This window comes from Sminthopsis crassicaudata, chromosome 4, assembly GCF_048593235.1.
Source record: "Sminthopsis crassicaudata isolate SCR6 chromosome 4, ASM4859323v1, whole genome shotgun sequence".
In the NCBI taxonomy this organism is placed as follows: domain Eukaryota; kingdom Metazoa; phylum Chordata; class Mammalia; order Dasyuromorphia; family Dasyuridae; genus Sminthopsis; species Sminthopsis crassicaudata.
The window spans coordinates 73,287,654-73,299,456 of NC_133620.1; the positions used below are offsets into that span (position 1 = coordinate 73,287,654).

The 11,803-nt window shown below is 39.5% G+C and overlaps 1 protein-coding gene across 1 annotated transcript in view; it reads left to right on the forward strand.

Annotated features, from left to right (window-relative positions):
• The window catches only part of LOC141565489 (endogenous retrovirus group K member 5 Gag polyprotein-like), a 282,957-nt gene that overhangs the window by 100,047 nt on the left and 171,107 nt on the right, over positions 1–11,803 (forward strand). The gene's annotated exons all lie outside the window — the stretch shown is intronic.

The following is an 11,803-nucleotide window of genomic DNA, read 5'->3' on the forward strand; positions in this document are numbered from 1 at the left end:
TTTCTGAAATGGGATTATTTAAAATTTTACTTCCTCCTCTGTTAATCTGGGAAGCCTATATTTTTGGAGGTAGTCAAACATTTCACTTAGGTTATCAAATGTATTGGCATAAAGTTGGGCAAAGTAACTCCTTATTATTGCTCCAATTTCCACTTCATTGGTGGAAAGTTCTCCCTTTTCATTTTTAAGACTAATAATTTGATTTTTCTCTTTCCTTTTTCTATCAGATTTACCAAAGGTTTATCTATTTTATTAGTTTTTTCATAAGACCAACTCTTAGTTTTATTTATTAATTCAATAGTTGTTTTTTTTACTTTCAATATTATTAATTTTACCTTTTAATTTTAGAATTTCAAGTTTAGTATTTGATTGGGGGTTTTTAATTTGGTCTTTTTGTAGGTTTTTAAGTTGCAGGCCCAATTCATTGACTTTCTCTTTTTCTATTTTATTCAGGTAAGTCTCTAAATATATAAAATTTCCCCTTATTACCACTTTGGCTGCATCCCACAGATTTTGGTATGATGTCTCATTGTTACAATTCTTAATTAGAATCAGAGTTACAGAGTTACCGTTCTTAATTAGAATCAGAGGCTTTTACACCTAAGAAAGACTTTGGATGTTATCTAATCTAGTTTTTCCCAAATTGAAGCTTGAAAGATACTAGTGAGTGGGTATGCAGTAGGTAGAGCAATGAGTCTGTAGTCATGAAGTCTTAAGTTCAAATGTGACCTCAGATATCTCCTAGCTATTTGACATGAGGCAAATCACTTAATCTCTGTCTGCCTCAGTTTCTTCATCTCTATTAGGGATAATAACAGCATCTACCTCTCAAGGTATTATGAGAATTAGATATTTGTAAAGCACTTTGCCAGCTTTAAAGTGCTAGCCAACTATTAGCTATATTGATGAACCCCACACATATTAACCTCAGGAAGTCATGATACTCCTGAGATAAAAACTAGATGAGCTAGAGAAATTTGTGAGAGAAATAGCCTATTGGTATATTGGACAATTGTAACATGTAATAAAATTTTGATTCATATCTATCTATCTATTTACATTTAAATTTTTAGCAGGGAGAATATCACCAACATTGATATTTTCATACAAAAGTTCCATTTGGAACACACAATTTGGAAAAGGACAAACTGGTTCAATCCTCTTAAATTACAGTTGAATAAACAGAGGCATAGAAAGTTTAAATGATTTTCCCAAGATCACACTTCTAGTAAGACTAGAGTGCAGGAAAACCTCTTATTTACAGATTCAGGTCATTCCCTACACACTGCATTTCTTATATTTCTTATTTTTTATTAATTTAATTTGACCTAACACACATATTAAACACCTGATCTGTACAAAGTATGGTTCTGAACACCATGCAAAATGAAACAGTTCTTTTCCTCAAAGAATCTAATCTTAAGGGAAGAAGAGGGATCAAAGTCAAGTTGTATAGTTTTTACACTTCTTTCTTTTCTCATTTTTTCAAATTGGGAAAAAAAAATTGCCCTTTTTCCTATACAGTGGTTCTGGTCCATCTGTCTTCCAATTTAATTATTCTCTAGCTCATCTTACATGATCAATAAATAGAGCAAGCTATCGATTTGCTTTAATCCCTTTCAGAAAGGTAGATAAGCCCCAATTCAATTCACTGCAAAAGGTATCCCTTAAACACTTAGGAATTTAACATGTCCACTGACTACTAATCTACATTTTTTAAACAGTTCATATGGTATCCTTTTTACATCAGGATATAGACATTTTCTGGTTTGTGGTTTTGTGTGTGTATTTATATACACATGTGTGTATATATATATATTCATGTATGTGTAAGCATGTGCATGTATGTTAATCATGTGAGTTATGTTATATGCTTGTGTTTGTGTATTGCCACTATGTTCATGTATCTGTAAGCATGTGCATGTGTGTTCACAGTGTGCTTCTGTGTGCACATGTATATTCATATAGTGTTTATGTGTGTTCATGTATGTGTAATTATGTGCATTGTGTTCACAGTGTGCGCAATGCCTTGTGCATGTAGTGTGTTTCTATGTCTGTGTACATGCTCATGCATGTGTGGGCATGTACATGCATGCTTACACTATACACATGAGTCGTAATGTGCACTGCATGTGTGTGTGCATGCAATATTAGCTTTGCCTTGAAGTGTTTGGTTAAGACACTCCAGACTTTAATAGAATCAGGTATTTGGGTTTTGATATGTATGGCCTTGAACAAATACTTTCACTTTCCTGACCCTCAGTTTCCTCCATCCATAAAATGGGAACAATAATATTTGAATTAGCAATTTCATTATTGTATAGCTTAAAACACTCTACACATGAGTCATTCTCTAAAGATTAGTAACTATTATATATATATATATATATATATATATATATATATATATATATATATATATATATATATATATATATCTCTGGGATCTGGATTGTACTGGTAAATGTTTAACAACCAGATCTCTGGGGGAAAATGTGCAGGATACATTTGTAAATTTAATCTGCATCATTGACATTTTAAATCAAGAACTGATTTATATTCTTTGCTGGTTTCTGAAGTGTAAATGTTCCCACTGAAAATTTAACAATGATAAGAATATAAGTCATTTTCCAATTGATAAATTGATAAATGGTCAAAGGATATGAATAATTTTTTGATAGAGAAATTAAAATCTTTTCTAATCATATGAAAAAATGCTCTAAATCACTATTGATTGGGGGAATGCAAATTAAGATAATTCTGTTCTCAGATTGGCTACGATGGCAAGATAAATGTTGGAGGGGATTGGGAAAACTGGGACACTAATCCATTGGTGCTGGAGTTGTGGACTGATCCAACCATTTTGAAAAGCAATTTGAAACTATGCCCAAAAGACTATAAAACTGTGCAAACCCTTTGATCCAGCAATGTTTCTACTGGGCTTATATCTCAAAGAGATCATAAAGGACCTACATATATAAAAATGTTTGTAGCAGTTATTTTTGTAGTGGCAAGGAACTGGAAACTGAGTGGCTGCCTATCATTTGGAGAATGGCTAAATAAGTTATGGTATATGAATGTTATGGGATATTGTTGTTCAATAAGAAACAATCCGCAAGATGATTTTGGAGGGTTCTGGGGAGACTTACATGAACTGATGCTAAGGGAAGTGAGTAGAACCAAGATGTTGTATACAACATCAACAAGATTATGTGACCATCAACTGTGATGGACTTGATTCTTTTCAGCAATGAGGCTATTTGGGCCAGTTCCACTGGTCTTGTGATGGAGAGAAATCTGCTCCTACAGAGAAGACTGTGGGTACTCAGTGTGGATCACAACATAGAATTTTTAAACTTTTGTTGTTTGTTGCATGCTTTTATTCTCTCATTTTTTTCCTTTTTGATCTGATTTTTCTTGTGCAACATGATAAATGTGGAAATATGTTTAGAAGAATTGCACATGTTTAACCTATATTGGATTACTTGCTGTCTAGGGGAGGAGGGGGGAGGGAAAGGAGAAAAATTTGGAACACAAGTATTTGCAAGGGTAAATGTTAAAAAACATTTTTGCATGTGTTTTAAAAATAAAAAGCTATTACTAAAAACAAAAAAAAACCCTTTCATTCAAACAGAAATAAAATTTAACAATGGGATTGTTAAAGTGATCTGGTTTTAGGACACCCCTTAGTATACCCCTTTCTGGAATAAACAGTCTTACTAGTTGACTCTCATGTTAAATAGTGGGAGAATATGCTGTGTTGCTTTGGGGAAATTGCAAAGCTTCTTTATTGACCTCAACCTACTTATGAAAACAAAAAGTCATCTTTTCAATACTGACATTCTAGTATTGTGAAATAATAACAAGACATGGACATAACGTCCTCTGAAAATTTTAAATTTGGTATTATAAAGGTGGATGAGAAGAGACTGCAATATATAACTAGTGAGGGGCTCCAAAGAACAGGAGTGAATGACATATTGGGGAACTGCATTCTAAAAAGAGAAGATGAGCTGGTCACACAGCAAAAAATAAGAGAAGACAAGTGGGTAGTCTATGTTGAATATCAGGACAAACAGAGGAGGCCCTTCAAGATATTGAGTGGACTTCTCAGGGTGAATTTGTGGGGAACCATGGTTAGGAATCTCACAGGAAAGGCAGTTATCAAAGGCTTGCATTCTGTCTCAGATCCAACTTGATAAAAGTCTTCTTGAATGCTCAAAAACCCAATCATCTTGTTAGAACTAGACTAGCAGTGATGTCCCCCACACCCCTGACTAGCTTCCAGATTTCACCACCACCACCATCACTATCACCTGTCCCCACCTCCCTTATACCACTCCTGAACTCACTTCTTTGGCTCAAGCTCCCTGTTCCCTCTGCCCAATGCCTGAGCTAGAGAAGACTCCTAAAGAAACCCACTCTATTCCACCTACCCGCAATGTTTGGTTACATCCTGGAGCCCAGTAAACGGCCCTGTATCCATGCTACTTTAACCACCCCAACCTGAAATGAGGATTTCTTCCTTTAAAAAGCTTCTTTTCTTTACTTTCTGATATTTCCAGCTCATGCTCCCTTTTGTCCAGTGTCTTCCATCTCCACCTGTTCTAAAGAGCATATGCTGTGGCCCAGGGCTATGACTACCCAGTTGGCAGCTACACTTACATCCCAAGTTTTTCCAATATAAGGGGACAGAAATTGAGGGCTGCATCAGGAACCATGTGGCTCAGACAGAACTCACCCCATTCCTTTCTCCTTGATATTAAGAGCCCTGACTAGGTGCTTTTGCTCCAATTATTCTCCCCTCCTCACCACCTTGATCTAGCAACATAACCCCAAATAAGGGAGATTGTTGCCTTACCTAGTATTGGGATTTTATCATTGCAAACCTCCCCAGACTACAGGTAACATAAGAGGAAATCCTTAATTGATTAAAGCCCAGTTTGAGCATTTAATAGTAATAGTACCTAACATTTAAAATATTTAATATTTGCAAGCGCTTTGCATAAACTATCCGTTTTGATCTTGACAACAATGCGGTCAGGCTTTTGAGATAAGGCGAATAATTTGGAAACCGTTTTCTTGCTCTTCGTCATGGGGATCAAGCTGTGTTTCTATATATAGAATGGTGTCCGGTTCATTTCTCTCTTGTATCAGCACAGGAAACATAAAAACAGAGTGATAACTAGAGCTGAAGGTGGTCTCCTTCTGCCCCGTCATCCCTGCGCCTCAGAATGACCAGCCCATCAATACACCCAAACTAACCTCGATTCCCACAGTGCGAGGGCTGGGAGGTGGGGAGGAGGGGGTCCCTCTCCTGGGTCTCGTTTTCTGGCCCAGATTCTCCATCCTCCCACTCCCTAAGGGCTCAGAGGCTGGGGATGGCTGTGTGATTGGGGAGAGAGGTACATGAGTGTGAATTCTGAGGGACATCCGCCCTCAGCGCCATAATCTCCCTTATTTGGGGTTATGTTGCTAGGTCAAGGTGGTGAGGAGGGGAGAATAACTGAGCAAGAGCACCTGGGGGGGGGGCTCTTCATATCCAGGAGAAAGGAATGAGATGGGTTCTGTCTGAGCCACGTGGTTTCTGATGTAGCCCTCAATTTCTGTATCCGCTATATCAGAAAACTTGGGGTGAATTTTCTCTGGACGTAGAATACCCAATCACAGCTCTCCTTAGCTCATTGTACACCAGTCTCCTCTTATTCTTAGGACCAATACAACTCAAATGCAAAGGCTGGGAAGGGGGAACTGAGGCTCTCCATCAGTCCCACTCCTGTGATGCTCTAGTCTACAGGAATCTATGACGGGGCTTTCTCTGAATCCAGAGCTCCCACGGAGAAGCGAGATATTTTTGGAGATGCTGAAGCAGATGGGACCGTTCCTCCCCTCCTCCAAAAACCGCCTCCCCCACCCCACCGCTGAGGGAAACGTGGACTTTGTCCTCCCGAGCTGCAGGGAAGGGAGTTTCTGTGCCTCGGGAGCCAAACGGAAACTCCGGGCCTCCCCCTGCTCCCGGCCTCCCCTCCAGTGCCTGGAGCTGAGCTGGCTCCCCTTCAGAGCCCGGTGGGGGGGTACACTCGGGCTGCCTGCGTCCTGTGGAGCTCACTCTCTCCAATGCACTGAGTCATTTCCTCTGGGGGACTTTCTCATTAAAACCTTCCTGTTTGCGTTAGCCTGGGCCCGGGCCCGGGAGCCAGGCGTGCTCTGCATTACTGCTTCCTTCCATCTCCACTGCGCTGTAATTAATGGGCAGCGAGCAGCCCCAGCACCTTCCAGTGTTTACATTTCAATTTCCTTCGCCAGACCCAGAACTCGCTTCCTCAGTCCCGGCGCTCGCTCCCCTGGCTCCTAGAATCTTGGCTAGTGCCCCTTCCCCTACTCCGAAAAGTCACCGGGAACGCTTTAGGAGGAAGGGGCATTCGGAGGGAAGAATACTCTGGCTGGGGACTCGTCCGGGTGCGAGGAGCCAGAGAGGATTGGCAACCTTTCTGGTTGTGGCAGCTGGGTGGTCCAGCACAGCCCCCTGGGCATCGGCGGGGCATGGCCACCTTGGATGCGCACATCCTCAGCGGCAAGAGCCCAGCGGCTGCCTAACTGCCCGCTCGGAAGCTGAAAGGGAGAGACTATTCTTTCTGAAAAGTGTCAGGGTGAGAGCGATCTATGACATCGCCCCTGACCCGAGAGGGAGAAGAGAGAACAGATTTCCTAGGTTATAGATGAGGGGAATGAAAAAACAAACAAACAAAAACAAAAACAAAAAAACAAACAAAAAAACTGCAAAGAGGGAAAGGAGGAGAAAAGGTTACAATAAAATGTCTTGGGCTCTTTGTTCCTCATCCTGCCCCTTTTAGGCAGTGGAGGTGGGGGGAGAAGCTTGTGCCTTCATCTGTGGAAGAATTTGAGATTTGCCTGGGCCACAGAGAATTATGTGACTTGTCTAAGATGTCACAGACGCCATGTGTGAGAGAGAATTTGGACCCAGGTTTGCATCCTCTCTCAGTTCTGTCTCTCCCCTCCCTTCTTCCTGTCCCTCCCCCAGAGAATCCGATAAGAACTCTGAAACTCCTTCATCTGATCAAATCCTCATCTCTCCTCCTCCTGTGCTTTATTCCTCCTCAACATGACCTCTGGTCCCTCCAGCCCTTAGTATTCTCCCAGACCAACAACATTGTTCTGGCTTCCCAGTCCTCCCTTTCCAGTCTCAACCACTTATTTATCTAGTACCTTGTTCTTGACTTAATTCCGTGGTCCCGTGGTCCTGTTATCATCTATCCCTTGCAAAATGCAATTTTGGATGATTCCCACCATCTGTCCACCTCTACTGACAATATAGAAGGGAGTTGCGGAAAGTCATACAACCATAGTGACTGAGTCTACTAGAGATTTATGGCATCTAACTTCAGTGGGTCCTCACTTCAGCAAGGCAATTCTTTGTCTAATCCCTGATGGATTCCCTCTTCCACGCCTCCCAGGGATTGTTTTTTTGAGGTTTCTTCTTTCCTCAAGTCTCCCACCTCTTTGCCTCAAATTCCTCAGCTGTAAAGTGGGTATAATATTAGTATCGATCCCACAGAGTTCTTGGGAGAATCAAATGAGATAATATTTGTAAAGCACCTAGTAGAAGGCTTAGCACATAGTAGGTGCTTTATACTCATTCACCTTCTACACAACTAACTCTTACCCAACCTCAAAGCTGAGGACTTTTACTCACTAAGATCTTCATCAGAAAATTCCCTCTTTTCCATTTCTATACACCTTTGAGCCAAATGACATTATCCCCCACTCTCTTTTCTTTTATTCCAGGCTCTGATGAAATATCCTGTTTTCTCACCATGACCAACTTCTCTACATGCACCATTGCTCTCATCCTTTCATATGTCTCTAGCAAATTGCTCTCACAATTCTCTCTCTTTCCATGATTTTTAACTTCTCTCTAGTCATTCCTTCCTTTCCCAGTGCCTAACAATATGCCCATATCTCCCTATCGTTAACTCTGTCTAGAAGTGACAGTTCTATCATCCTATATATCTCCTCCTTTTTTACAAACTCCTAGAAAAAAAAAAAACAACCTGTCTACATTTAATTGCCTCCACTTTTTTTTTCCTTTTCACTTCTAAATACTTGGCAATATGGATTCCAACTTCATCCATCATTCAATGGAAACTCTTTGCTCCAAAGCTGCCAATGACTTCTTTACTGCCGGATCTTAATGGTCTTTTCTCACTTTTCTCCTTTGATCTCTTCAGCACTTGACTCCAGTGACTCTTCTCTCTTATAGACTATCTCCTTTCTTTCCACATGCCCATATAGGTGGTCCAGTGGATAGAGTGCTGGTCCCAGAGTTGGGAGATATGAAATCAGACACAGCCTGAGGAACTTACTAGCTATGTGACTAAGACGCTAATTCTCATCATTTCATTTTCTTAAGCCTAAAGGATCGGCAAAACAACAAATCAAGTCCTGATTTGGACAATTTGCCAATTTCTGAAGTGTACCTGCTCATATTGAAAAAGTTAATAATCAGCTCTTTGCAAACTAGTTCAAGCTAACTCTTGCACACACCTGGAGTTATTCCCCAGATAGGGAGAAAAAGCATTTAATTGATTAAGCACTTAATAGGTGCAATGCACTTTGTAAATATAATTTCACTGAATCCTCACAACTCATGGGAAAGAGGTATTTTTAGTATCCTCATTTTTCAATTGGAGAAACTGAAGCAGATAAGTTAAGTGCCTTGCCCAGGATTACATAGCTAGTAAGTGTCTGAGGCAGGATTTAAGTTCATTTTTTGAGTCTAGGCACAACCATTGTGCACCTCATCTTGTAACAAAGAATAAAAAAAGAAAAAAAAATGTTCAGCAAACTAATCACATTAATTGACCCAGACAGCCAATGCAATACTCTACACCCAGAGTCCCTCAGCATTAAGAGAAAGGGAGTGGCTCTCCTTTTTTTTTTTTTTTTTCAGAGCCAGGCTTAATCATTATAATAACAGTTTGTGATTCTTTATTTCTTTTCCTTCCTTCCTCCCTCCCTCCCTTCCTTCCTTTCTTTTCCTTCCCTCCTTCCTTCCTTTCTTTTCCTTCCTTCCTTTCTTTTCCTTCCCTCCTTCCTTTCTTTCTTTTCCTTCCTTCTTTCTTTCTTTTCCTTCCTTCCTTCCTTCCCTTCCTTCTTCCTTCCTTCCTCTTCCTTCCTTCCTTCCTTCCTTCTCCTTCCTTCCTTCCTTTCCTTCTTCCTTTCTTTCTTCCTTCCTTCCTTCCTTCCTTCCTTCCTTCCTTCCTTCCTTCCTTCCTTCCTTCCTTCCTTCCTTCCTTCCTCTTCCTTCTTCCTTCCTTTCTTCCTTCCTCCTTCCTTCCTTCCTTCCTTCTCTCCTCCCTCCCTCCCCCCCTTCCTTCCTTCCTTCCTTCCTTCCTTCCTTCCTTCCTTCCTTCCTTCCTTCCTTCCTTCCTTCCTCTCCTTCCTTCCTTCCTTCTTCCTTCTTCTTTCTTTCTTTCTTCTTCTTTCTTTCTTTCTTGTCTTTCTTTCTTTCTTTCTTCTTTCTTTCTTTCTTTCTTTCTTTCTTTCTTTCTTTCTTTCTCTCTCTCTCTCTCTCTCTCTGTCTCTCTCTCTCTCTCTCTCTCTCTCTCTCTCTCTCTCTTCCCTTCCTTTTCCTTCATTGTAGTCATGCATATCCCCCCCCCCAGTTCTTTTTTATTTTGTACCAGATTTCTCGGTATTCATCATATTCCTTTAATATGGTGCAGTAATTATAAGCATGTTGCATTCAACAAATGCACTAAGAGGAAAATATTCGTTGTTCATTCATATGGATTAGAGAAATTAAGGCACCAAGTAGGGGAATAACTAGTCTTGGATGCCAGCTTTTTGTAGGTCATACCTATGATATTCCCTATTTCACTGAAATAGACATTCCAAGATTTCTGAAAATAAGCAAAAGTTTTAAAAAAGAAAAATAATCTAAAAAGTCATATATTAAATTGGGGAAGCAAAAAAAGGGAACCATAACATTGCAGAGTGAAATGAGGCGCAATAGGAGGACAATTTATATAATGACAGCAACATTATGGAGAAAAACAACTTTGAAAGATTTTAGAACTCTGATCAATGCAGTGATAAACCAGGCATGAATGAAGGAATGAAATGGAATTATACTACCTCCTGCTAGGGAGGTGATGGCTTCAGGGTGCAGAATGAAACATGCATTTTCAGTTATGGCTAATGGGGGAATTTGTTTTGTTGGACCATATGTGTAGAGATTGATGGTTTTATTTTTCCTTTTAAGAAATTGTTCAGTGAGTGGGTGGTAGTGGGAGGATGAAATAAAAGCCTATAAAAATAAATTAATAAGCAAGTGTGAAAATATATATTCAAATGTACAGTAAAATAATTTATTTGGAGAAGCCCTTTGTAAGTGGTTTCACTGTATTTTTTTCTTGCTATTGATGTTGTGGGGAGCCTCCATGATGACTTGTCATAGAGATTATAATGTATATTCCTGTAACTACTAAGAAGTAATCCTCAGAGGTGATCCTTATGACCCATTTATTTTTAAGATTAAATAATTTCTAGACCTAGGAAAATAAATCATAATAATACTAATCAATGAACTATCCCCACCAAAAGCATCCTCAGTTTAGAACATGAGTAAAAAAGACTTTTGCATCTAGATTTTTAAAATTTACCTTTCACTATTTCCCAACTTCTTTCTACTTACTTTTATTTGTATCTTTCTTTAAACATCAGAATCATTTCCTGATGCTCTTGAATTGAATCCTCAACTACAAGAAAGAAAAACATGAACAAAACCCAACGTACAAAGCAATTGCTTCTGATAAAACATGCAACACCCGATGCCTAAAGTCCTGTAACTCTTCACCCAGAAGAAAGAGGAATTTTTCTTCTTTGTTCATCTGGGGCCAAGATTGGTCATTGCAATTACTTTAAGTTGGCAACATTTTGCTGTATTTTTGGGGAGGTTATAACATTTAGAAGTTCTTGCAGCCATTCAACAAATATTTGGTGAGGACAGATGGAAGAAGTGAACATGCTGTTCTTTTCTGTTTTATCTATGGGCCTAGAGGGATTTGGTTGGACTTGTGTTCAATCAACAAGTAATCCACAGGCATTTATCAGTGCTTCCTATGTGCCAGGCACTGTGCTAAGCAAAGTTAAACATCCTCAATTTTTATATCCTACTTTATACTTTTTTTTGCCTAAGCTGTGATCATTTCTTCCTTATTTTGGTTTCTTTTTCTTGGAGTATTGACTATATCTTGAGTCCTATAACAATGTTTTTACATATTTCTGCCTGGTTACAGAGAATATTTGTGTAGGGAATTTCCTTCATCCCCTTCCAGAAACTGACAGTGGGCCACTCAGTGGATTGCATCTCACCAAAATTAATGATATCTGGGCCAAGACTCTTTTTTCAGAGGTGAGTAAAAAGATCCACAAAAATAACTGGGGGAAAAATATTTGCAATAAATTTTACTGATTAAAGTCATATATAAAAACATAGAGTCAATCAATTTAAGTGTATAAGAGCAAGAGCCATTTCTCAACAGATAAATGATCAAAGGATGGGACTATGATGACTTTTAGATTTGGGGTAGCCAGATGAAATTAGGGTTTCTGGTGGTCAGGGAGTTAAATGAGGTCTAATGTCAGGTTCAGGGTTCAGGGAATCAAATGGAGAGGTTTGGTTCCCCTGCAACCCTTCAGGATTTGGTGCAAGTGTAGGGAGTTTGGGGCACTCCCTTCTGGCAGCACAAGAGTCCCCTGTAAAGGAATGTAGAGACCT